At 36.6% G+C, this 27,311-nt stretch overlaps 1 protein-coding gene across 6 annotated transcripts in view; it reads right to left on the reverse strand.

Annotated features, from left to right (window-relative positions):
* SYT1 (synaptotagmin 1) overlaps window positions 1–27,311 on the reverse strand; it is a 360,501-nt gene that overhangs the window by 187,603 nt on the left and 145,587 nt on the right. The window contains exon 1 of one of the 6 annotated variants that reach the window (XM_084528066.1): window positions 23,217–23,237. The exons of the other annotated variants lie outside the window; for them this stretch is intronic. The gene's annotated coding sequence lies outside the window, so the exon portion shown is untranslated. Of the gene's footprint in view, window positions 1–23,216; window positions 23,238–27,311 lie in introns of those variants that run through there. 6 annotated transcript variants of the gene reach the window in all.

A 27,311-nucleotide genomic window follows, 5' to 3' on the forward strand; every position in this document is an offset into this window, starting at 1 on the left:
GATACCAAAATGTGTAAAACGATATTTTTAAAGGTAATTTTAAATGTCTTTGAAATTTCCAATATAAAGCACATTAAATGGATATGATTTTTAGAAATTACTGGGCACTAGGTTTTCAGAAATTGATTCACCATGATCTAAATATTAAACTTGCCCAAACACATAATCCAATTTTTAAGGAATTTTATTTCTAAGCCTTATTTTCTTAAAGTAACACCTCCACTTTGTTTGGTGAAAGAGAAGTAGTTAAAGTTTACACTAGATGAGGATGTCATATGTTAGCACAAAGCAAAATCATTTTACGCTTCTCAGCTATTTTCCCATATCTTTTTTCAGAATACCATACATGCATGGGGCAAAGGCATATTTGACCCATTCATTGAACCATCTGTTCATCTGATCAGCTGGAGAAAAGTACCTTATGTTCATGTTCCTTTCTTCCTGGTATAAAACAAACAAACAAACAATAAAAAAAAAAGAAGAAAAGAAAAGAAAACGAACAACAAAAACATTTGTTCTTCAGGAAAGACAGATAACCATAAAAACAACCCCCCCCCAACACACACCAAAAAAAAAAAACAAGACAATATGCAAAAATATTAAACTACAGTTTAAATTCACATCCTATGCACATACAAATCCACTACAATATCTGCAGTTCCGACTTTTCTGAAGTAATTGTGTATTTCCCTTAAGTATTTTGAGTTTCAGATATGATTTATATTTCCAGGAGTTGGACACAGCAAGCTGCATGGCAAGTTCATCTGCCCTAATTTAATTGACAGACACTATGTTCCTTCATAGTCAATGGCGAGAAACAGCTCCCTTAGAAGATGAGTCATCCCATCCTATAATAGAGGTTGAAATAAAATAAGATGGATTACCCTTCCACTGGCTGTAAAACCAGCTGAGGTCAGTACTGTGAAACTGGCTTATAGGTATCTACCACTAGACAAAATGAATCCTACTCCTTAGTTCTCAAATCATTAAAATTAAATCTAAATAAGATGAGAGCAACATTTACTGCAAATGACCAGTTTACACTGCCTTGGTAATTTTTTCCAGTGTCAGCAATAGTATTAATCTGTTTGACTGGCACTGATAACTGCAGTTTTCACCTTCACACTTCATATATTAAAATACATGTATGTCAAACCAGCACTGCTATCTCATCACATCCATGTTCTGATGTCAGTGTGCCCTCAAAGTGCGGTGATTTAAAACTGACAATAACCTATGGAAAAAAATGGCTGAAAAAATATTGCAAAAACCTTGCAAAAATATATAAATATTCTAGAAAGTGATGCTGTTGGAGAAGGGACAGAAGTTTCTTGTAACATACTGCAGTGACAAAGTAACTTTCAGATATATCAGACATAAGCATACAGCTAATAAAAGAACTTAATCATGCTACATGAGAATTTTTCAGGTGAGTCCACGCTGTATCCAGGCAAGGTAAATAGAGAATACAGAACACAGAATCACACATCAACACTTTATGCTCACACTTAGCTATTTTACACATAAAACTTATCTGGGGCACTGATAACCACATGCAATAAAAGATGCAAATTTTGCAGACAAAGCATAATGGTGTGTTTTATTCATCTGGTCCTGTGTGTTTTAAATCTGGAAGTGTCGAGGTAAAAACTGCAATGAAACGAGTATGAATCCTGTTTGTGGAAAGCAAAACAAAAACTTTGGAGTTTGTCCTTAGCATGTTAGCATTTAGCTTTCAAGCCTTTGCAATTATTTTTAATTGCTTACATCGTGTAATATTGTTTTAGTGCCACTCAACAGGAAAAGAATTATGGTTCTATTTTAAAATAAACAGAGTAAAAATATTTTGTAAATCAACAGCCAATCTGCCACTATGCTGCAAGTATTTGGCAGGAAAAAAAAGCTGTTTATAATGCATTTCAGTGCAAGTTTAAAAGTTCTTTTCTCCAGCAAAACTGATGCAATTGAAATATATATATATAATTTATGCCATTCTTCTCAGGAAGCAGTAGTCCTTTAGCAGTGTGATATTATTTAATCTTATGGGGCTGTTTTACTTTTGTGTAAAATGGCAAGCAAGAACATGAGGACTACACTTTGATGCTGTAACTATGGAATTAAATGGATTGATGGATTAGATATATATATTTTTAACCAGTTATATTAATACAAAAACTCAGAACAAGACCTAACCATCACATTGATTTTAGGTTGCAGAACTTGACAGAAGCTTTGGCTAATTCTTCTTTGAGGCCGTACTCTCCTTGGGGTACCTGAGATACAAAGTTAAGGCCAAAAACTGACAGATGGATTGTAATTCTTCCAGTAAGGTTAATTGCTGAGACCACTTCTACCTCCATTAGGCTCTAAAGTGGCAACAAATCCACTTTCAAACCATTTAATCCACATTCTCAACTTCCTATCCTTTTGGCAAATGCAGTGGGACTGTATGTTCTACAAATACATCCCCAATTTGGCTCCCAATGCTCCACCCTCAGCCTGGCATGGTACCCCGACAACTTCGACCTGAGCTGTGAGTGGAGGGGTCCACAGAGAGACTGGTGCATGCACCTTAGCAGCAGTGAGCTGTGAGAAGTGAGGACCAATTCTGGCCTGGAGTGAAACTGGTGGCAGTAACTCTTTGCCTTGAGGCTGTTGATAACAGTGACCAGACAGTAACACAGCAAAGTGAATTTGGCCCAGAATTAACATGAGGAAGAAACTGGCAGCAGGAGATAAAAGGGATAATGATCAGATATTTGGTTCAGCTTACCACGAAGTGCTTAGACCAGAAGTCTAGTGATATAAAGCAAGCATGACAAAATACTGTGTGCATATGTTTTGACTCAGAGACCTCTAAAGGTCCCAAAGCAGCAGCCTCCTGTAGGTGTGACAGCTGTGTGGAGGCATGGCCTTGCAGGAGGTGGCCTGGAGCCTCACCTGTTGAGGCAGGTCCAAGGACCATGGCTCCCTGGGCACAGCCGGGCCATGGGCTACCAACAACGTGCAGCTGCGGCAGACTGTGAGCGAGTTCGGGAGGTTATTATTGTAACTGCTAAGTGTTATTATTTGTAATTGTTCTGTTTTAGGTATAGTTTTTTTCAGTATTAAGTATTATTGGTATTATTGCTTGACTATTTTTAGACATCATTGTCTTATTAGTAATCATCAATAAAACAAATACTTTAATTGGGCAAGAACTTTTCTCTGTCCCTGGCACAGCCTCACCTACACAGTATGCCATGACAAAATCTGGCATACGGAGTGTGGGCAGAAGGCACTGAAGATAATCAAGAGCTGTAAACCCGTCTCTGTGTTCCAGCACCACGAACGCATGGTGACAAAGCAGCAGTGACAGACAGCAGCGTGTGGCTGCCCTGCGACAGCGTGGGGGCAGCTCACCTGAAGGGAGGTCTCGTGTTCCTAACCCCACTGCTGCTGCTGTGAAACTTCCATGCTCATCTGTGACAAATTTATAATGCTGCCCTTTATGAGGAATAGCTACAGTCCAAATGCTATCATTTTCAAATACGACCAAGAGTGTAACAGAACAAAGGTAGATATTTCCCCTTTTGTTTGCAAAAATACTTGTATTTGAGAAAAACGGGAAAGGATGATATTATGGAAAAGAATTCAAGCCTGTGACAAGCTATTTTATGCTTGCAAGTGCTGGGTATGCTTTCTTCCTTTCTTGGATAACTTAATTTAACCAATGAGGTTAGGGAGATTGCCATATATACTAACAGTATGCTCTGGTACAAAGTAGTACTATATTTGATAGATCCCTTTGTAACCTCTTGAAAGACACAGAAAAGGCAATTAGGACAGAAGGGTCTTTGAAAGTGTGACGGAGTGTCATGATCTTGTTTGTGACCTAAAACAAGTGAACAACAGGGCAAGGAAAAAGGCATCTTTTCATTTACACTACACTACACTACAAAGCAAACAACAACAACAACAACAAAAATAAACCAAAAAAACCCTACTCTTTTAAAAGCCATTTTCTAGATTGTACAGATCTATTTGTGTTCTAATTGCACTTTTGTATCAAGTACTGTAGAGGTGTTTGTTCTACAGAAGCCTCATTTCAGTTACAATTAGGTAGATTGAAAAGACTGAAAAAAAGTGCTACAGTATCTAAATTAGCCATTGCCCAGTTTTGCTAGTAGCGCTCTACTGTAACGTCAAATGTACTGTAATGTCAAACATTATCCCTTAAGATGCCAAGTAAATCTACCTTGCAGTGGCAAGTAGTGATTATTATCATCTGCCAAACTTTTGTACTGACCTAGTATTACTGAATCTCTTACTGTGGCAGGAAATTCACACAGACACACACACACACACACACATATATATTAATATCCACAGAACAGAAAGATCCAGCCCACTCTGAAAAATGTTTTCCTTGAATTGGTCATTAGTAATCTCATTCTTTCCAAAATGAAAAATGACTGTAATATGCACATGATATTAGGAGCCAAGGTAAGTTAGTAAAGACTTTTTTCCCCCCCTACTACAGAACAAAGGACCAAAACTACTTTTATTTCCAGTAGATTTTTTTTTTTTCTGGCATTGAAAGATAGCTAGGTAAAGATGATGAAGATGTTCTTTCTCACATCCCACTGAAGTTCATTCCTTTTTGCACTTCTGTCGATGCTTTTGAAAAAGTCTAAAGAAATTCTTCTAATTTATATGCCCTTCTTATGCCTGCATGCTGCCAGTTTAGATGTCACCTGCAATAACAATGAAAAATTGCTGTGTGCCTCATGCTCTATTCTTCTCATCTGCTTTAGAAATTCACTCCAGCTACCAGAAGGGAGTTCAGTTGTGAGTAGTAACAAATCAAATTTAACCTCACTAAGTCACAGTTTTTTCATCTTAATAGCTATTCTGTACAGCCTGGAAAACTCATTAATGGAAAGACTCTCAAGTCTAGTTCATCTCTTTTATGGGAATGGACAAGATTACCAAATAGAATATATTTCTTCAAAAGACAGATAACTTAAAGACATCCTCAACTATAATTGTGAGTACTATACAGTTATTGAGACAACCAGTAACTTCATACTGCTTCTTGTATCATCTTGAACAATCAAGTATACTTAACAACAGTGAGTGACATGCAGAGAAATTTAAAATAAAGATAACTATAAATGTTAGTATGGAAGTGAGCTGCGGTTCAGGTACTTGCATTACTCAAGGCAGCAGCATATTCTTTCATTTACTGCTCTGATGACATGGTACTAGCAAGAGAGACAATCAAAAGGCATTAGCTGTGTAACGTGTCACAATTTAAGCTTTACGTTAACTAAGGAGGCAGGAACTCTTGCTTCCTTTCACCATGAGACAAAAAATGTTTCTCACTAATGTGACACTGAGGATAACTTACAGAAAAATCTGGATATCTAGGTAAAGCCTAAAAGTGCAAAGTTACTTTACTTGGTGTGTCAAAAATAATGATTAAACATCTGTGGCTCAAAGCCCTTAAACTGTAGAATTCTTCTGGGAAAGGAAAAAGAAAAATGAGAAAAGCAGAGCAAAATGTGGACGAAAGGAAAATGCTGTAAGAAACGTGTTTTCTGAGTGTGACAGCAGAGAATCAGTGCTCTGAGATTTGGGAAGAAAGCAAGCAAAGAACATTTTCTCATCTTTGCTGAAGATGTAAAGAAGAGATATGCTTTGAATATGCTAAAGAAAGGAACAATTTATTTCAACATAAACTTCCTGATACTAGCCCATTTCCAAAGTGTATTCACTTCTGGTGTGTTAGGAGCAAGATTTTAAAAGCAGTACTGGACCCAGCATGAAAGTATACTTGAAAGCAGCATAGAGACAAGCTAAGATAAACACAAAGTAAACTGCTTGGCTAAAAGTGAGTTAAGACTACAAACTTATAGTACTACACATAAACACAGGAACTAAACCCTGAATTCGGAACAGTCAGTGGCTATATTAAGCACAGAATGTATGAAAACAAATAAATTCAATGTTATTCTTACAGAGCCATCTATTGAAGAAATGGGTATTTTCAAAGAAGTCAAAGGAACTTAAGTATGCAATAAAACAGTCAACAATTCATCTTGCTTAATTTTAAATGCCTACCATTTATACATCTGCAACTGAACTGGTAAACATTGTGACTAACCAATATATCTAATAGTTCCTAGTGTGCAATTCCTCTAATTTTAAGTAAAGAATATATCTAAGACAGGGTGATTAATTCAATCTACAAGTTCCTATCTTCCCTACTGATATCAACAATGAAGGCATTTTTATCTAAGCCAGTCATGCTGGTGGCTCTGTACAATCAACATAATTGGTATGGACTACATTGGACCAACCCATTGAATTCTAGGCCTTTTTGTTTTCCTTTTTTTCTTTTTCTCTTCTTTTCTTAAAGTAGGTATCAAAAGCAGATGTACCTTTAAATTGTCTGCTTCTATTCACTGACAATGAAAGAAACTAAGGGTAACTAAGTTGTGTATGTATTGCATATACTGAAAGAAGTCTGCCTTAGAGCCTGCAGCTGTGAAGCCTCATGAAGTGCTAGCTTGTTGTCTCTGTAGTGATGATGAACTCTAGTTTGGAGTTAAGAGCCTGTTAGCCTGTTTTCCACTCAATCCAAACTGTACAGTGATAGCTTTGAACATTTTTAAAACTCTAATCACTTGGAGTTCTCATTTTCATACCTTCCTGCACTTCTGACCAAAGAGAGAAAGGAAGGGTAAGATGAAGAATGACATTCTTTGTTCCAAGATTTTAGATCAAATCATTCCATCTGGTCAGGAATCAGGACTAATCAGGACTGTGTGTAAGGAAAAAGAGGTTTTACTTTTAGATTGTGACAAGGAAAGTAAAAAGATCTCCCACAGCTGTAAAGAAAGGGTGAGATATCATCAGTTGACCATGACTTCTAGAAGTATAATAGCTCCCTAGTCATAGCTTCACACCCTATCAGCATCCAATAACTGATATCTGGACATTTTCATCCCAGTACAGATAACAGTCATCCAATTCACTAAATCAATATTGAAGAAAAACAGAAAATGGTTCACGTGCTGAATCCTTCCTTACTGATACTTATAATATTCCAAACAAAATCCCACGTAAGTGTAATTTAAAAATATTATTTTCTTACTCTACATACAAGTGGTTCTGTCTTCCTTTTTGTTGTTGTTGTTGAGCTTTCCAAACATTAGCTTATTAACAGAGAAATCTCATCTTCTTTGTTTGTCAGAATCAACATAGAACTTTCTGAAGATTCAATTCTGAATATTTTGGTGTATCGATCCCTTATTTGTATACTCAGAGTAATCACTTTGCTTTGACATAGTACCAGTATTTTTCACAAACAAGGGCTGCCTAAATAAGTGCTAAAGTTAGGAGTATGAATTTTGACTGATTTTCTCTTTTCCACAGCTCTTCCATAACAATTTTGTATTCATTAGTAACTACTTTCTATTACAAGATTTTATTTTGATAAGAAGAGCAGTAACAGTAACCTCTAGTACTTGGAATGCTTGAGAAGTTCTGATATTCAGGGCTAATGTTTAAACAGACTAAATCTTACCCAAATAGTCAAGATGGTGTATTATATTACCATAAATATAAAATCAAAGAAATACATGCAGCATATACAACTTAGAAACACTCCTGCATTACTGTATGTGTAATACACATAGCTGTAAACTATAATGTTGACACATAGAAATTGTACGAATAGGATGTCTACATCAAGCTAAGAGTAATAAATAACTAAAGATTAAGATCTATGCTTCTGTTTCTAGACTGCTTCAGGTACCCTCAATAATTAATTTAAATCTTGCTCTGGTTTCTTTTTATTATACCACATTCTGCAATACAGACTAACCATCATGCATGTTGATCCTGACTATAGCCTTTAAGAGGTACAGCGAATCACACAGTAGTAATAATATTGAACAGTATTGCATTGCTAGGGGCAAGGGAGGCAAAAATAAAATAAAATCAGGAGATAAAAAATGAGGACCTCGGTGTGCAACTTAAATCTGTCATTGTCTGGTAGGGGTATTCATAAACAGAAGACAAGGTTTCTCATTCCCAGTAAAATCCATGAGATGACTTTGATATTTTATTTGCGTAACCAGAAATAATTTAACCAGCATATTTCTGTTCTGAGTGTAATGCTATTTCCTTATTTGCTAAATGGTTCAGGAACTTAATAAAATCCAACATAAAGTACAGCATAGAAAGGCTTGAACAGAACCATCAGGAAAGGAAAGGCATAACAAGCAAATCACCTTTAAAATGTATCAGACTAATACATGCTGGAAATTTTTACATCACAGCTCTGTCTCAAGTTATACTGGTGCCTACTTTGTTTTAAAGAACGTACTCAGTATGCAAGGCTGCAGGCTTGTGTATTCAGTTTTAATTGAAGGAAATTCCACTAATTACTTATTAATCCAGTACAGTGATTTTTCACATGCTTTGTTCATACAGAATAAAATCTATGCCTTTAAAATTTTAATAGATGTAAGCTAGACTGTGGTGAGTATAAACAGATTTTTTCACACTCATATCAGTGGTTCAAATCCACATAATGTTTCTGGGGACCAAGAGAAACCATCTGTTTAGAAGCCTACATGAAATGAGTCGATGATCTCAAATATAACCCCTAACGGGTGTGTGTTCTTCACCTGCTTGATTGACACACATACTGATAGACAGCAGAGAACAAAAACTGACCTATTTTCACATCAAGAGCTGAACCTAAAGAGCAAAGATGAAATATATTGCTATGGCAATCAGCAGATTATATTAATACTGTTTACACTGAAATTGTTCTGCAGATAATAGAGAAATAATTTCAGTTGTCATCAGTTGAGGTTGGTAGGTACTAAATTACACAAATAGAATTGGAGTAAGGGACAGTCTGTTATTCTAAATGTCTATATGGTGCTTTTCACATATGTTTTTCTATGCATAGAAAATGTTTCTATGCATAGAAATGAAAAACAAAAATGTTCTTCTAGCTCAGAACAGTCAGAATCTCTCTAAAGTGGGTGAGAGCTGGTTGAATTTTGACACAAGGCTTAAGTTAAAATAGATTGACCTAAATGCGAACTAACTCATCCACTCTTAAGAATAAATATCTTTCTCCCATTCCAAGTTGTTTGTCTCCCCATCTACATTTTTCTCAACTGTATTTTCCTTCTTTACATAGGTCTTTTCATTTACTCTCTGACTATCTAAGCCAGATATTACGCTTACACAAAAGTGATTTAAAGAAAATGCTTACATTTTAATTTTTTATTAATTTAGACAGACAAAACCACATTCTACAAATAGTTCTAAAACCTATACAGAAGTCAGAGAAAGATAACTAACCTTTAAAAAGTTTTCAGAATCCACTGCACAAACACCATTCCCTTCTTATGTTCTAACAGTGTCTATACACTTCAAAACAGTTAACTACTACCATTGCCCTTTCATGAGAAATCACTTCGTCATAGATAATACTTTTCAGGTTCTTCCACTCATCTGTTGTCTCACCAAGAAAGCGCCCCTAGTACCAAACAAGCACTGGAGCAGTGAAAAAGTCTAAGAAGTTCCGCCTCACATCCTCTCCTCCAGGCTGTCATAATCTGCTAAAATGACCAGGAAGTCTCTAGTCAATTTTCCACATGGAAAATTCAAATAAAGAATTTCTAAAAAAAAAATCAGCATCCTGTGGCTTTCTTGTACTTGCTTCCTTTTTCATCCAAAAAGGTAGGTTGCAATAAGCATACAAAACAGTAAATTTTATGCATAGCAGTAGCACTGCAAAAGAAACTGCACCTAAGCTTTGATTGATTATCTGTGTTTGAAAATAGTAATGAAATAACAGAGATCCTAAAGACAGACCGACAACAAAGGAACCATATCCTATTATATGATACTTGTATGGGTCTAGATCATGACATTACATATCCACACTAGCACTGTAGTCCCAGGAATGCAGGCAAGCCATCCTTGATCCATGTGAATGGGCTTGAAATAAAGCAGCAAGCATGTCCATTTTATCTGTCCATGACTTTACAAAGTGATGCAGCAACTTGACAGAACTGAAGTCATCCTCCCTTTCATGATGTTACCTGTGATCTGGGAACTATCACACAGGAGTCAGTTCACTGTCTCCCTACAACTTACTTTAATATGGCATTTGTCCACTGTACTTTGCGAAGTACACATGTACTTCAGGGTTTGTTTGTTTGTTTGTTTTTTTTTTTTTTTTTTCCAGCATGGACATAGTTTGATTCAAGTTGATACAGTATTTGCACAGGGGTTGTCTCTTGATCCATAATGAGGGCATCTGTTCATTTCCACAATAATAATCAGACTCCTTTAAGCAGTGGCTGAGATAAAATTCAACTGAACTACCGAATTTCTGCTGAAAGCTGAAAACAAAGCACAACATCATCACAAAGACTCAAAATATATATATATATTTTTTACATTAAATATGAGTAAAGAACAAAGATCACAGTGAAATGTTCTTCATCGGGAGATAACTTATCTGTTAATATGTGACAAAGAAGAGACTTCTGTATTATTTGAACACTGGAATAATGAATGCATGAAATGCCAAGCTTCTGACTTGTAGCCTTCTGAATAAATATGGTTGAAGATCCAAACTTTAAACATTCTCCACTCAAAGGTGACTTTGTTCTTCAATGCTGATTGAAGAAAACTGCTAGCAGTGACTTTCTTCCATGCTCACTCTGTCCATGACCTCTTTGTTTTGCCTGTGATGAAGATGAATGTTTATTTCCTTCTTCTGGTAATTTACCTCAATTATCACCATTATCTTCTTGGCAAACCTGATTTAAAATGCATTTTTTGTCCTGCCTTCAACTGCATTAGACCAAGAATAACACAAAGGTCCATCTTCAGCCTTTTAGGAGAGCAGTCTCAGAATTGTGGATGAGTCAAAAGCAATCTCTCCATGTATATTTTTTAAAGCCAGCTGCTAACAGCTACAGTACCCTGCATGGAGGCTGTTTTCATCTCAGAGGGTCTTTGTGATTACTTGACCATGTCTACACTAGGAATACTTTGCTGGAATAAGTGTTTTCTCTGCCGGTGACTCCTGATTGGCCTTGACAGGCAATCAAAGTTTCCCACCAGGTGATCTATTATTTAGTTATCAACACACTGAAGTGCAAACTTGAAAAACCAGCCTGATGTGTGTGCCTTCCACCTTTTTGTAGTGGGGGTTCCGAGTAAATAAAGGAGCATCATGTTTAATGAGAGTTCTGTATCACACTCATCTGTAACTCACTCCAAAAGGAAAGCAAAAGAACAGACATCACAGAAAGATCCTGCTATCTAAATGGATTTTGCCACCTGACAGATACACACAAACCTCTCTAAATATCGAATACTGGAAGACTGCCACAGTATTGTGGATTACAGTAGTTCATCAGAAAGGATATTTCCACTGTACCTGTTATGTTGCTCAAGTCTAATGGCAGAAACTCATAAGCAGTCCAACTACTGCCCTTGAATAATAAAGGACAGAGGACAGAGGAGCAGCTCTATCTGGCTCCAATAAACTTGATTCTCTGCAGAATTGTAATTTTGGCACTATGTAGTTCATCTGAACCCTCTGAAAGGGCAGACCAACTTTTGGACTTAAAAGAGAATCATAGAATCATTTGGGTTGGAAAAGACCTCTAAAATCATGTGGTCCTACCTTAAACCTAGTACTGCCAAGTCCATCATTAAACCATGTCCCTAAGCACCATATCCATGTTTTTTTTCTGAAGACCTCTAGGAATGGTGACTCAACTACTTCCCCGGGCAGCCTGTTCCAATACTTCACAACCCTTTCAATGAAGAAACTTTTCCTAATATCCAACCTAAGCTTCCTCCAGCACAGCTTACAGCCATTTCCTCATCTTATCACTTAGTGACTGGGAGAAGAGAGTGATCCTCACCTTGCTATAGCCTCCTTTAAGATAAGTATAGAGCGAATGAACTTGAATTAACATAATTGTATTTGGAAATAATAAAAATGACAGCCTTACACCCCCACCTTACCTACTGTGAAAATGCAGTGTTATTTACAAAAGTAGCAATGGTGAATATCATTGCATTCTTAAAATGGCTACAGATTCATTAAGCCATCATTTTTTGCAAAATTGCATTTGTTTCATACTGAATGTTGCACTTTTTTCTTCCAACAGAAATATTTCCAACTCCTTTCACCACTTTCATCTATACTGTTCACTTACAGTTTATTTTAAGTAATATTCTACGGTATCCTCCGAAAATACAAGTAAAAAACCCCAAAACTTTCCTGAGCAATTTAAATCAAAGCAGTTTCATATATTTCAATTCAAGTTTGTCTGACTCTTTGATACTCACCCCTAAATCCTTTGTCAGTTAGAATGTCATGTTTCTGTAACAGCTATAAGGACAACTCCATCAGTACTTGATTTTTATGTCAGCACAACACCATGAAATATATATTTTACATTTTAATGGAATATCTGAGGAATACTGCAACAAATACATGTACTGAAATATTAAACCAGTTCATCAAAATAAGGCTTATCCTAAGAAAAGTTGCTAAATCAACAATTTGGTAAGATGCTGCAATTTCGTGTTTATACATGTTTCAGGATTTATTTAAATTAATTAATTGACAGGATTTCATGACTCAGCTTGCTCTTAGTCTCTTTACAAATCCACCTACTGTCCATAGAGTAAAATTTCAATGTTCTGTGAGGCTATATTATCTTACTGCTCACCCCCACCCCTCCACCCCCCCAGATTTGCAATTCTAATCCTCACACATGACATATGAGATACAGCAAAGGAGATTTCCAATCCAAGCAGAATTAGCTCTACAAGGTTTATCCTTTCTCTTGTCATTGCTTCCTTACTGCTGTTGATCCTAGACAACCTTTTTAGTCCATTACTGGATACAGTATTGATTATGAGATAGGTAACAAGAAGGCTTTCTATTTCTCTCCAGAATATAACATTCTTGATCTGCCTAGTCCAGAACAATTTCCCATTACAACAGATATTTCCTTGGTACTTGCAGACACCCAACACAATCCTAAAACACATGAAGAGGATTAGGAACTCTCAAATAAGAGTGACGGGATCATCTGTTAATCATTAGAGAAAACAAATGTAATTATGTGAAAGGAGATCACTGTTTTGTCTCAGAGCACTTCTGAGTCGTAGTCAAACAATAAGCTTCACTCGAGTAAAGGCCTGATAAGGCAGCTAATCTTATTTAGTTACAGTGATCTCCTCCATTTTGTTTTTAAGTTTTACAAATATTAATACAATTTACAAAACGTATAGATGTATGCTTAGACCTCTAACGTTAATTGGTACTCAATAGTCGGAGATACCCTTTTTAGGTATAAATATTCTTGGAGAATATGAAGATGCCCTAATGAATGTGTGAAAAGATTCTTAAGCCCTGTAGGTCCTCCACGTGCTCACATTCATAGACACTGAGACAGTGCAAGAGCAGAACACTTGAGTGGCCTCTCCAAACCCAAGTTAGCCCTGACTTACAAGAACAAAAAAGGTTTTTGAATTCCATAATGTTTCTTCACAGAATCTTTCCAAAAGAATTACATTTCCTTGTTGGCTGAGTTTTACACTCTTCATGCGCTCACATATGTATTTCAATAGTAGAAAAGACTACCTATTATTATGAGTATTTCACATAGTTACATTATTGTATTTTTACTTTTTATTTCAGGGTAATATATAGAAGGGAAGGTTAAGCCTGCCCAATAAATGTAGAGATGGAAAAGCTTTGCAATATTCAGATGTAATAGATAAGAAACACACTTTATCATTTCACAAGTGCTAAAATTAACTTACTGGGAATAGAAAAAGAACAATATTTACTTTATCCCATTTTGTTTCTTCTGATTTATTAAAACAAATCTGAAACATAATTTTAAAAGTTCATTCCTTTCTAATGTATTTCTACGTTCATAAAAGGTATTCTAGAATCATAGTAAATTTGGTAACTGGAATAAAATCAGAAAAAAAATTAATTTTATATTGTTCAGACACAATAAATGATTTGCAATAATTAATATAACATATTCCCTGAACATACATTCTTAGCTTAATGACTATTTAAGGTTTTCATGCACTTACAAAGGGCAATTCTACAAGGAGTTTCCAGACTTGGAAATAATATGCTTTAAACTTTTGTTCCTATGTAAGGAAAAACCATCAACTTATTTTTCCCCCTCAAAATTGCACACTTGCAAATGATATCTTTTTTAACTTTATTATTTTTTTTGTCAAATTATTTTCAATTTTTGGTTTTAATGCACTTTCAATGATTTGAATAACAATATTTGAATAACACAGCATAAAATATCCCTTGGCACGTTGTCTAGGGTAAACGGTTTCCATAAAATGCAAGAAAATACGCTTATACTGTTAAAGGCAGCTTTTCAATACTCTGGTTATAATTGACAGCCTGAAATCAATGCATTTAGTTCAAGATACTGCTTTGAAGATGTGAACTGGAATGAACACTAACCCTGATTTAATGTCATTGCTTTCTGGATATCAAACAAGTGTTAAACACAAGTGGACCACTGCTAAGTAGTGTACTTACATAGATGTTGGCTTCTGGTTTGTGCTTCATGCAGTTATTTCCACATTTGTATCAGTGAAGCTTCAAAGGACAAAAAAAATCAATACTAATATACTGGACCAATTCAAATTCGTTCTCCAGAATATCTTGTTTAGTGTGTTACTCACATAATCTGAAATCGTATGTGGCAAGCCATCAATTTTGAGATCATAAAAAGTCTTGTTTTTCTTAAATCAGATCCATCTTTGGAAAATGCATATTCGCTCAGGAAAGAACATAAAAAAGTCATTAAGAAGCCACCATTGACAAGCTGTAGTTCTTCACCTGGACCATAACAAATGCGCTAGATCCATGACTTTCTGAACTGATGACTGTTGGTACCATTTGGCTCACGTTAAAGAAATCTTGTTTTTTATAGAACTAACGTCCAGTGTACACTGAAAATCATGTTCCTTTAAACCCCCAGAACTAAGTATTCCTAGGTGAACACTGAATATAAAGTGTATGCAATAGCATGGTTTGCATGTGCTCTTATTAAACAATGGTAAACCACAGTAAGTTTGAAGTACCCAAAAGCTATTTCTATCTCAATATTTATGAGGATGTGCAATGTTATTAAAGAGAACACGATGTTCACATCTGAAATATTTTAAGCTAATTCTAGAACTAATGTTCCAATATTGCTATAACTGGAAAAGATTATATGTTTCCTCCTTTGCTTCTGATCCAGCTGGTTTATTCTGTACATTTGACAACAGCTGATTAATAGTTTTTCTAACATCTTCTTTCCCCTTTCCTGCCTTCCCTTTCCTCCTTCATTCTTCAAGGGAAAAAAAGAACACTGCAACAATGAATTAATTATATTGCCTAAATTAGGAGGGAGACTCAAGTAGTGGTGTTCTTTGAAACTAGTTTAGAATACAAATCTTTATTTAAAGTAGCAACATATTATATACTAATGGTATATTTATGACTACCAACTTATAATAATTCAGTTCAGTAAATGGGTGACACAAGGTGATAAATCCTAAATAGCTTGACAAGATGTCCCTACTAAACTTCATTTTAGCTTGTTAAAAAATCCACTACATATTGCTTTCCCTGGAATTTGATTTTGAATTAAAACAAAACAGGCTAGGCTATTATCTGAGTTAAAAGTTAATGCAGAGATTTTTCTTACCAAGTTAACAACATACTGCACAGGATTTAATAAAAACATAATTTCATAAGCCAGGGTTAAAAAACAAAAACAAACAAACAAACAAAACCCCACCACCACCAACAAAACATTTGCAGCCAGCAGCAAGCAGGAGGTATGGTGAACAAAATCTTAGTGAAAAAGACAAGTCTAGGGCAGAGTAGCACTGAGGCTTTGACCATTTTGTCCTTCTCTGTAGGGAATTATCCCACACAAGACTAGACAGAGAGATCATTTGCACCCCCAAGTCGTTACACGGTCATTACTGGGATAGTCCCCACAGGTATCAATCAATGAGACACAAATGCTTCAATATGGATTGGCAGGTGTTTTTTATCTCAGTCTAAAGTGAACAGAGAAATAGAAACAGCATGCAGAAAAGATGCCACTATTATTTGGTCTAGATTAGTCAAAATTCAGCTAAAATAGAAACGACTCTTCACACATACCAGTTATCTGTTCTCATTGCTGACATCTATTCTTCACATCATTTATTGGGATAGGAGACTTGTTCAAAAAGTGAAATATGACAAGTCAACATCTATTACATTTTAAACCTGAATAGCTAAGGTATCGAACTTACTATGCCTCTGAAAAAATATTTTATGAATTCCAAAATGAACATTCAACAAAATTCATTCAAAAATATAGCTTTTGTAAATAATGAAAGTGTTTAAAAATACTGTTAAAGCATCAGTTTATTTGAATATAATGCTACATGAACATACTGTAGCATTGCCCCATGATTTCCATGTAGAATATGTTACACAGTGGATTTCTATTTACATTGAAGGCAGAGACAATGAATGCTGTATGTATTTCTTCCTAACTATAGCTAACAGAAAGAATCCAGTGTTTAATAAAAACAACAAAAAAAAACAAACAAACTTATGGGTCTGAAAGTCTTCACCCAAGAAATAATCGAAAAAAAACAAACAACAAACAAACAAACAGACACTTGTATAATTTGAGAGCTGAAAAATCACTAATTTTAGGCCTTTTTACATCTTCAAATACATATTTATGACTGCTGTATATCATAGTTAGATGCATTGAGGCTTATTCAATTAAAGGATGCTATTTTGGGAAAAATGCCATGATTTTTTGAAAGTAACTTCTTAATCCAAAATGAAAAAATTAAGTAGAGTAGGTGGAGGAATATTTTACAAATTCATGCAAATCAGCCTGATGGATTATAAATTCAATGTGTGTATAAATACAAAATAAAAAAAATGATTTCACGGAGAGTCTGCTATATGCAGCAAGCTATGGCCCTGGGAAAGAGCCATGTCAAATGCCATTTGATGCTGCTCAGCCAGGCACATATAAAGGCACATTGCACCAATAATATTTGACAACACTGGCTGTGCTTTTTCTGCTTCAGTGGCTAGCTTGTCCAAATTCCAGGCAAAGCAACACACAAATAGTTTATAAGCAGCTACACTGTCAGCATCATCCTTTCATAGCAATGACCACACTGGTTTCCTAATAAACATACTTCATATTTCAGGTTTGAATTGATGAAATAACAAGAAGGGGATGAAGAGAAATCTACTAGCTTCGGGCCATCAAAAAAGACATCATGTGAAAACAAAATTACCAGCAGTTAGCTTGACATTCAACTTTAATGTCCAGTAAGCATTTATTTTTCTTCAACGGTGCTTCCAAAGTGCTTATTTTATTTTTATTTTCCCCCCAGCAACTACAGAATACAGCTCCTGCAGCCGGACAGAGGTTTGAACAAAAATGGCTTACACTTCACATTCAAAAGTGGTTGCAGCTCAAATCACAGATTTTGGCTGCTACATTTTCCTAGCTGCTGGTAAGGAAAAAATACCAAGCTGTGTAACAACATAATAAGGAAGCTTCAGACATGAATAATTTTCCTGTATAGTGTAATTTATATGCATTATGAGAATGATCTGTGCTGAAGTCAGGAAGGGACAGACTCCTTCCATAACTTCCACAGTCACAACAATGAATCACTCAACAAAAGAGACTCAACAAAGTCTCTTCTCAACAAAAATACTTCTAATCTTGGACTACAGCAACACTACAGTTTAGTTTGTAGTCCATACTTCATGTTTTCTTTTTTCCTTCCCTGACACTGGAGTCCGTGAAGGAGCCTGGAGATACTCGATGTTAGACAGAGGCTTAAACCTAGAGCCAAAGGCTTGAGGCCCTGTCCCTCCCATGCCGAACTCCTTGACCTGAGCCATTTAACTTTGTTTAGCCTGACTAGGAACAGCTGGTAACAGGAGGCCACAGCCCTACGACTCCAGGCAGAGACTGAGCTCCCACTGAACTGGGATATCAGTGCACAGTCCAAGGAGCTTCTGTTGACCTTTGAGAAATTATGATTGAACTTTAAGAAGTTATCATGCCTCTGTTATTCTGTGGGGATAGTGACAATGTGCAAACTCTCCTGCACCACTTCAGAGCTAATCAAAAAGTGAAAGGCTTAAACTACTCTCAGAACTGATGATGTCTTCCCTGAGACTTTATTCATCTTCAGTCTCACTTCAGCAATCATAGCTTGGGAAAGCCTCCATACCTGCAAACCTTTATTGATTTGTACAGGAGCACTGTTATGCAGCTCCAGTCATGGCACAGGGGCGCTCTGTCTTGAGCTTTACATAGGCCAGTCTTAAGTAGTATCCAAGCTCCAGGAATCCATAAGTAATTCACCTGTGGCTTTCCATGCCTCTGACAACTGAAACCAATGGGATGGCTTATGGGTGACTAACTGTTCAGCTGGAAAAGTGGAGGATTCAAAAGCTTGGTGTAAATAGTTCCAGCCAGCAGCCCATCAGTCACTACTGCTAACACTCATGCAGTGTTTGAGGGTCTCACTGTTTGGAAAGCCAACTTATTTGTATCATCTAAATGAATCATTTTTCATCTCTGTTCTCTGTTACCCTTTTCTCCCTAGCTAGTACCTAGTGTCCTCCTGAAGTGTGAAGGGAGAGAACAAATGTTTGCTATCACTGTTACACTGACAGATCACTACAGAGCTTCTTCCTACCTCCTGTTTTCCACCCCTCCTGGGAGCTCTGATCTGCTCCTCCCACCCTTCAGCTCTAGAGAATAAAGCTGGCTCCTAAGTGCAAACAATATGGAATAAATGTCTTCTTTTGCGCTAGGTTTGGTTAATATGTGTGGAGGCAAACAGGGCACACCTATATTTTATGCCATGTGTCAAATTTCACATTTGATTATCCTCTTCCTTCTTGCTCATCTTCACTCCTTCATGTATGGATACAATACCATGTTGTACTATACATAGCTTTTTCAAACCCATGTTCTAATAAATAATAATCACCATTAAGCTACTGTGCTGCTTCCATTCTAAATTACCTTGTATATTTAATATTATTTATATTTTCTTATTATCAAAATGTCATCAGGTAGTCAATATTATTACAAAATCACTAAAATGTAAGGTTTTTTTTGCATCATTTTCATGCAAGGGAAGCTCTTGTTCTAGGAAGGGTGAATCCTGCATAAGAAAAAGGGCTACAGAAATTTGGAGCTAACTTTGGGAAAGAGGGGCCCAAGAAAGCTGGTTAATATTCAAGGATCACCTTCTCCAAGCTCTGGAGTGATGTATCCCAACGAAGAAGAAATCAAGTAAAAGTCTTAGGAGGCCTGCATGGATGAACAAATTGCTCCAGGACAAACTCAAGAACAAAAAGGAAGTCTCCAGAGAGTGGAATCAATAACAGTTAAGGAGAAAGGACTACACAGACATTGTCTGAGTAGCCAGGGATCAGGTTAGGAAAGCTAAAGCCCAGAGTGAATTGAATCTAGGCAAGAGCATCAAGGGCAACAAGAAGGGCAACAAGTACGTCAGTGACAAAAGGAAGACTGGGGCAAACGGGGCCCCTCTCCTGAAGGAAACAGGACAGTTTCCTACCCAGGACAGTGAAAAGTCTGAGGTACTGTATGTTTTCCTAGTCTCAGTCCTTACCAGCAAAACTGGCCTTCATGAATCCCAGGTCCCAGAGGCCAGGCTGAATGGCTGGAGCAAGGAAGATGTAGCTTTGCTAGAAGAGGATCAAGTCAGGGAATACTTGATCAAACTGGACATATGCAAGTTCATGGGCTTTGAAGGATGTGCACCTGTAATGATTGTGAGGCCACTGTCAACAATCTGCTTGATTGTGGCAACTGGAAGAAGTGCCTGAAAACTGGAGGAAAGTAAATGTCACTTCTATCTTCTGGTCAGCTTCACCTTGATCCCTGGGAAGGTCATGGAACAGCTAATCCTGGAAACGATTTCCAAGGCACATGAAAGAGAAGAAAATCATCAGTAGTCAGCATAGATTCACCAAAGGTAAGTCATGCCTAAACAACCTGGTAAGGTTCTGTACTGCAATCATTAGCCTGATGGATGTCAGGGGAGCAGAGGATATTGTCTTCCCAGGCTTCAGCAAGGCCTTTGACACTGTCCCCCATAAGATTCTCATAGCTGCTGAAGTAGAGTAGACATGAGGTGGATTGAAAACTTGCTGAACAGCTGGACCCAGAGGTAGTAGTCAGTGGTACAATGTCTAGTTGGAGGCCAGTAATGAGCGGAGTACCCCAGGGGTCAGTACTGAGTATACTTGGTTTAACATCATTAACAACCTGCATGATGGGGTAGAGTGCACTCTCAGTAAATTTGCAGATGATACAAAACTGGTGGAAGTGGCTGACAGAGCACTGGTACAGGTTGTCCAGAGAGGTTGTGGAGTCTTCATCCTTGGAGATCTTCAAAAGCCATCTGGACATGGTCTTGGGCAACCTGCTGTAGGAGGCCCTGCTTGGTCAGGAGATTGGGCCAGAGGACTTCCAGAGGTCCCTTCCAACCCTAACCATTCTGTCATTCTGTGATTCTTCCCTGGTCTCTAAACATCTAAAACCTGCTCAGCAACAATCCAAAAGAATTAACTTTGGGTTTTTGCTGACTACATTGGTCCATGACAGAGATCAGAGGTTCACAGTATTTCTGAAAGCCGGACTTCCAATAAAACTCATCCAGCTACAACGAAGCACAGACTGACTAGAATTCAGCACCAAAGTGTTTAAGTACAATATAAGATTTATATCTGTTGTGCAGCTTCCCCCAGTGAAATGGCATGAAGAGCTATGTGGGAGAAGGGTGTAGCAGGGAGGAGAGAAGAAGGATGAGACCACAAGGTGTGCCCAGAAATCATATATTGTTTGGGAGGGAAGTAGGAAAAGACATCTGACCTGTGCCCAAGTGATTTCATTTTCCATTTTGTCTGAAATTATCCTGTCTCTAACTTAAAACTGTATCCTGACTGACAGCCCAGCCTCATTCTGTCTGCTAGCTGGGGACAGTCTGTACTTTCAGTCACTATGAGGACATTCTGAAACAGTTCTCCCTCCAAGCTTCACTGTCACATATGGCAAACAGGATGAAGGGTTTAAATGAAAAGATGAGGTTAAAATGAAAGTGCTGCACTGATTAACTGTTTGGATTTTTAGAAATGTGTGGAGCAGTTCATCTTCTGTAGTTGCAGAGCCCATAATCATTGATAACCTAAGATCACCACTGCAAATTGCTAAACCTAAGTTGTAGGTTTTCATTTATATCAATTTGCTTGACAGTCAAACAATTCACAGCAATTTTTTGTTTTTATTTTTTATTTTTCTCTGCAGGAATTAGAGTACAAAAGAAAGCTGGAGGGGCTTATACAAGGAGCAAAATGTTGTCAGCTTTGTTCGAAGTCTGATATTGAGTCTCCTAACTTCTAACCTCCCACTGGTCCGTAATAGGCAGATCAGCAGTTTTGTCACTTCCCACTTTTCTACAACCAGCTTTTGTGCTGCTGTGAGGATTTAAGTCAGTAAATTCCAAAAAGAATTTTTGCTAAATCAATCTCAAGTTCATGTCTGTTTAGCTTTTCTTACACAACACCTTTGATAATAGACTGTCTAAGCCTTAAACACGACTGCCAGTGTGGGATAATACATTTTAAATTACTTTCTAATTAATACTGTGGATTTATTTTTGAAAATTTATAAATTAAAATAACTTGTCTCTTCTTGAGACAACAAGTATTTAATTATACATTTCTTTTAACTTATATCTTCAAATATGCAAGAAAGCAAGCCCCATGAACATGTACTTAAATACTTTTGCCTCAGTATAAAAGACATTCCTGACATTTCTTGATAGAAATATTTCTCAAAATGTATTCAAATGTACGTGTGTAAGAAGCCAATGAAAAGTCTTCTACAGAATGGGAATTCTCAAGATATTCGGAAAATAAAGAGTTTTTGCTTAGGATAGAGAAAGCTGTTAGAGTTGGTATCTAGCATTTCAGAAAACGTTTCCTAGCTTCAGCCTTATCACAGTTATCACAGTGCCAACTAGACAGTGGTAAGATCTATAGTAACTTAATATTCACTCTTCCTTTCCTACAATACTTCTATCATGTCCCAAATAAGTTATCTTCTGTGGAGCTAATAATGGACTAGGAATGTTAAATATTAGTTTAGTTAGTAATTTTTTTGTTGTTTTTCAGTTCTGGACTGAATTATATTGGCAGAGAATTTTTTTTTTTTTTTTTCCCGTGAGAAAATGTGTGTATCACCCAAGTAAAATATTCCAGCTCCAATCCATCTCCAACTAACAACACTAAGCCATCAGTTTCAGCTCATTAAATTCACTACTCTCCTTTACAATTAAAAAATTATAAGTGTAAAAATAGGAACATTTGAGTAGATGATCTATCAGTAAATTAAATGCACTTTTGCATTAATTTGCAATTCCGTATTTGACCTTGATATTTTCCAAGGTTCTGACAATCAAAACAGAAAAACAGTATGCTGTAAACAAGTACTCACCAGATTTCTTGAGAAAGGAAGATGGCACAATATTAAATGAATTTTTGAAAATGGGCATAACTTTTTCAATAGAAGTAAACTGTCACTTAATGAAAGTCTAACAAATACTTTTTTTTTATCCTTTCATGACAGTCATTTAAATCTCAACACAATACTCTATTAAATCCTATAACTGATTTTTTTCTTGCTTTGCTCTACTGCTTAATGAGTATGATTTATATACTGAATTTTATAAAGAAGTAAATTCAGTTTACTGTGAAAGATGTTTATCTCCAGTCCACAACTTATCAATTCTGTCATATGAAGAGATGTAGAAGAAACTATTTTAAACATTATGTGATAGGCAAATACCTCAGGCCTATTCTTAAGAGCTGTCAGTACTTCTGATTATGTTACTGTTTACTGTGCCAAATCTGTTTGCCATTGAAATATCCACACTGTGTATCTTCCTCAAAATGATTAAAAATATACTACTTGGGGAAAAAAGACATTTTGGGGGGAAAATTTCTGTAAATGTTTCATGAAGAAATTTTGCTTCCCCACCTGTTTCCTCTCCGGCAGAAGGTTCACCTTGCCACCAGAGGTGTGCTGATTTCTGTGGAGTGTCTAAATTCAGCTAATTGACAAGCCTTCAGGAAAAAAAATAAAATAAATCCTCATTTCTTCTGTTTGTAGTACAGACTAGAGATGAGCATCCCTATCACCAAATTTCCATTGATAATCAATTTGTTCCAGCTAAGAACTGGAAGTATCAGGGATTTCTACTGTACAGAAGAAGAAAATTATAAGAATATTGCCATGGAACTACATACAGGAACGCAGAACAAAAGGACAATTTCATCTGTATGAATTATTACAGGCAAACAGAAAGTATGAAAAAGCATGCAAGACAGACTTGATTGGCTTTCAATCAGAAATAATGGAATAGATAAATATAAGTATAATCTTTCTAAGGAGGTGGATGTACACATTTGTATGTCCTAGGACCAGCACCAGGCAAGAAGACTAGATAGGGAAAAGAGATGGAAACTGTAGGCAGTGCCAATGGACCCAGCCAGCCCAACAACCCAGGAAGGAAAGGTGAGCTGAAGAAAGGAAAGAAGGGACAGAAGGTGAGAAGGAGGTGGGACAGAACCATGTATTTGTATACAGACCAGAAAAAAGCACACAAGAATGTGACAGGGTAGCATGAACAGTTCCGGGAAGATTGTGTGTGTGTAGAAGATGAACTATTACAGATGGAAGAAATCTAGAGAAAAGAATCAGCAGTTGCAGAAATAGAAGCAAAATGCAATACCATATACACTCCCCTCCAAGTACCCGGCTTTGAATTCAGCTTCTCCGTACTTTCCTGCTATCCTCAAATAACAGTGAAGCCTGCTACCTGTGTGTCTTGCCTCCGTCCAATTTTAAGTCCCTCCAAGTCAGGCTTTTAATGCATTATACATACATTACACATTACATTATAAATACAATACAAAAAATACAGCAGTCTGGAAGAATCAAGATGTTAAAGGTCTTATGCTCACTGGACACACAAAATGAACGGATACTCTTGTGCATTATATGCTTTGCTGACCCACTTATAAAATGGAACCAAAACCTCCTCCTCTTTTCACACCCATGCTTCAAGTTTCTTACTATCTGTGTACCGTACTATTACCCTTACCAGATAATAAAGCTAAGTATCACAGGAAAAAATAATGACCCCATCTTCAGAGAAAGATTCGAATAGCACATGTAAATATCCCTCTAAACAATGGGGGTGAAACAAAACTCTGAGTACCTGCTCTTTTCCTGAACATTCTCCATTTTGTTCATATTCTGGAATGTTCTGCCTCAGTCAGTTTAGGATACGGTCATACAACTAAAATTGCATATGTTTTAGTAGTGGAAGCCTTGTTTATTAATACCAATCCCTAGTTTTAAAAGGTTTGATTTAAAAACTGTACTGATTTTAGTCTACACATGCTACATGCATCAACAATGATACTGTGTTGTGATGAAATTAAATATGAAAAATACATGAAAAAAATGTTTGATGGTTTTTAGTGACAAATTATTTCCATTCCAGACTTATCTTGTGGCCATTAAATATTAATAATTCATTATGTATTTGTATCATTGCACAACTATAGCTTATTAATTTGGTGTTTTAATGCCAAAACAGGAGATAGCATTCATGTTGCATTCTCATGGACACAAACTTATTAATATACACAACATGTGCATAACTTAAAAGGCACACACAAATTTTCATATATAAAAAAAATAAGTACATTAACTCCCCGCCCCCCCACACCCTTCAGCTATGATCTTATATGAATATATATATGGCTGCACCTCGAGTACTGTGTTCAGTTTTGGGCCCCTCGCTACAAGAAGGACATGGAGGTGCTTGAGCGGGTGCAGAGAAGGGCGACGAAGCTGGTGAGGGGCCTGGAGAACAAGTCCTACGAGGAGCGGCTGAGGGAGCTGGGCTTGTTCAGCCTGGAGAAGAGGAGGCTCAGGGGCGACCTTATCGCTCTCTATAGGTACCTCAAGGGAGGCTGTAGCGAGGTGGGAGTTGGTTTGTTCTCCCACGTGCCTGGTGACAGGACGAGGGGAAATGGGCTTAAGTTGAGCCAGGGGAGTTTTAGGTTAGATGTTAGGAAGAACTTCTTTACTGAAAGGGTTGTGAGGCATTGGAACAGGCTCCCCAGGGAAGTGGTGGAGTCACCATCCCTGGAAGTCTTCAAAAGACGTTTAGATGTAGAGCTTAGGGATATGGTTTAGTGGGGACTGCTAGCGTTAGGTCAGAGGTTGGACTCGATGATCTTGAGGTCTCTTCCAACCTAGAAATTCTGTGATTCTGTGATTCTGTGATATCTCAGTGGGACAAACAGTGTATTTGTTTTACCACAATGACAAAATCCAAATGTAACCTTTTTCTAAGGACTAGTATAACTCACTGAACATTGAATTTCTTTGCATAGGACTGAAAATGTCTTTTGTTTCCTATCTTGAAAAGACCATTGTCCCTTTCAGTGAGAATACTTGTTGGATACATAACATTGAATAATGAAAAATTATAATATGATGAAAGCAGTATTTATAATGATAACGATCATAGCTTGAATCATCTATAGAACATTACTTCTGTTATGACATGTTAGACCCAGGGTCTCCTGTTTCTAATGTCACTGCAGAATTCAGGATGAATATTTAAAAATATTTCAATACAAGGAATATTTTGCTAAAAATGAGTTTCTTACCTGTACTGGTTGTCTTTTCATACTCATTATATATTCTCTAACCTTCCATTCTACTTTGTTGTTATTCATATATGAAGAATAATACTAATTCACAATGAAATAAGTTATGACAGCACAGAATTCACTTGCATTATTTTTAGACAATACTGAAATCATGTATTCAGATTTTTTTTGAGATTGTTCTATGTGTTTTCTCACCTGCAGCAGTCATCGAATTATTATTAAATTTATTCAGACATATAAATAAAAAAATTAAGACCATTTTTTCAAGCCACTAAAAGCATATTGATTTGTAACCCATTTTAAACATTCAATTTGTCCAAATATAATTTCAATGCAAATAACTGTAAATTGAATCATGGACATTTCATCAAACAGTTCTAAAAGAATACAGGGTTTAGTTTTTGAGTCTTTATAAACCAAACTGGCCCAAGTCTGTGAATTTTGAATGCCTTGACTTGTGCTGACGAGGTGGTTGAAAAAGGGGGTTTGGTTTCCATCTTTTTCGAGATTTCACAATATATACAAAGAAACTAGAGTTAGTGTCCATTTAGAAACCTAGGGAACAACAACCACAGTGAGCTACTCTTCTTTCCAAAGTAAAAACAGGAACAAATTACTTACAGAATGAGCAATAAGAATTTACCAGACAGCAACTGATTTAGTTGAACAAAGCCCATGTTTTAAATGTCCAGTAGCATTTACAAGGGAACTGAGGTGGCAAGCTAATTTTCATTTCAGCTTGGGTTTGACAAGTAGCACTCAATAAATATGTTGAGGGTTATGGAGCATTCTGTTTCTGTTGCCCAGTGTAGTGTACCTTGAAAATTCATTTACCCAAACTGGGTTTAGTTGTTCCAGCCTGACAGACAACAAGATTTTTCTGAGCCAGCTTGTGGTAGTCTATAAGGTAATTCCTATGCTCAGGAAAGCTCAAGATCTTTTTCATTCAGTCTACATCTGTAGGGGTAAAATGGGTTCTCTGTTCATGCTTTAGCTGAAACATGACTGATGAAGGGGATGGGGCAAAAAGATAATGGAACAAAAATAGTATAGAAAGAGAAAATACTGAGAATAGAAGTAAAGGGAAAGTACATATGAGGGGAGGAGTGAGGAGGGGAGAGAAATGGAAGATCATAAACTGAGTACTTAAAATGGAATAAAAAGATTCCTCAGCTGAAATTTGTTTTGAAGGGAAGCAGCACAATGTAGAAAACCAAATGCAGAACAAAGAAAGTGAAATTTATTTATCTATTTATTTTAGTGAAAGCTGCCTTATTCAGCTTTTTGAATTTAAGGCTTATTAAGAATCTAGCTACTTCTAGTAACAACAACATCGTAAGACTGATGGCTTTTGACAGAAAAAGGATGACACACTCCCCTC

The sequence above is a fragment of the Aythya ferina genome, assembly GCF_964211825.1.
Source record: "Aythya ferina genome assembly, chromosome: 1".
Lineage (NCBI taxonomy): Eukaryota > Metazoa > Chordata > Aves > Anseriformes > Anatidae > Aythya > Aythya ferina.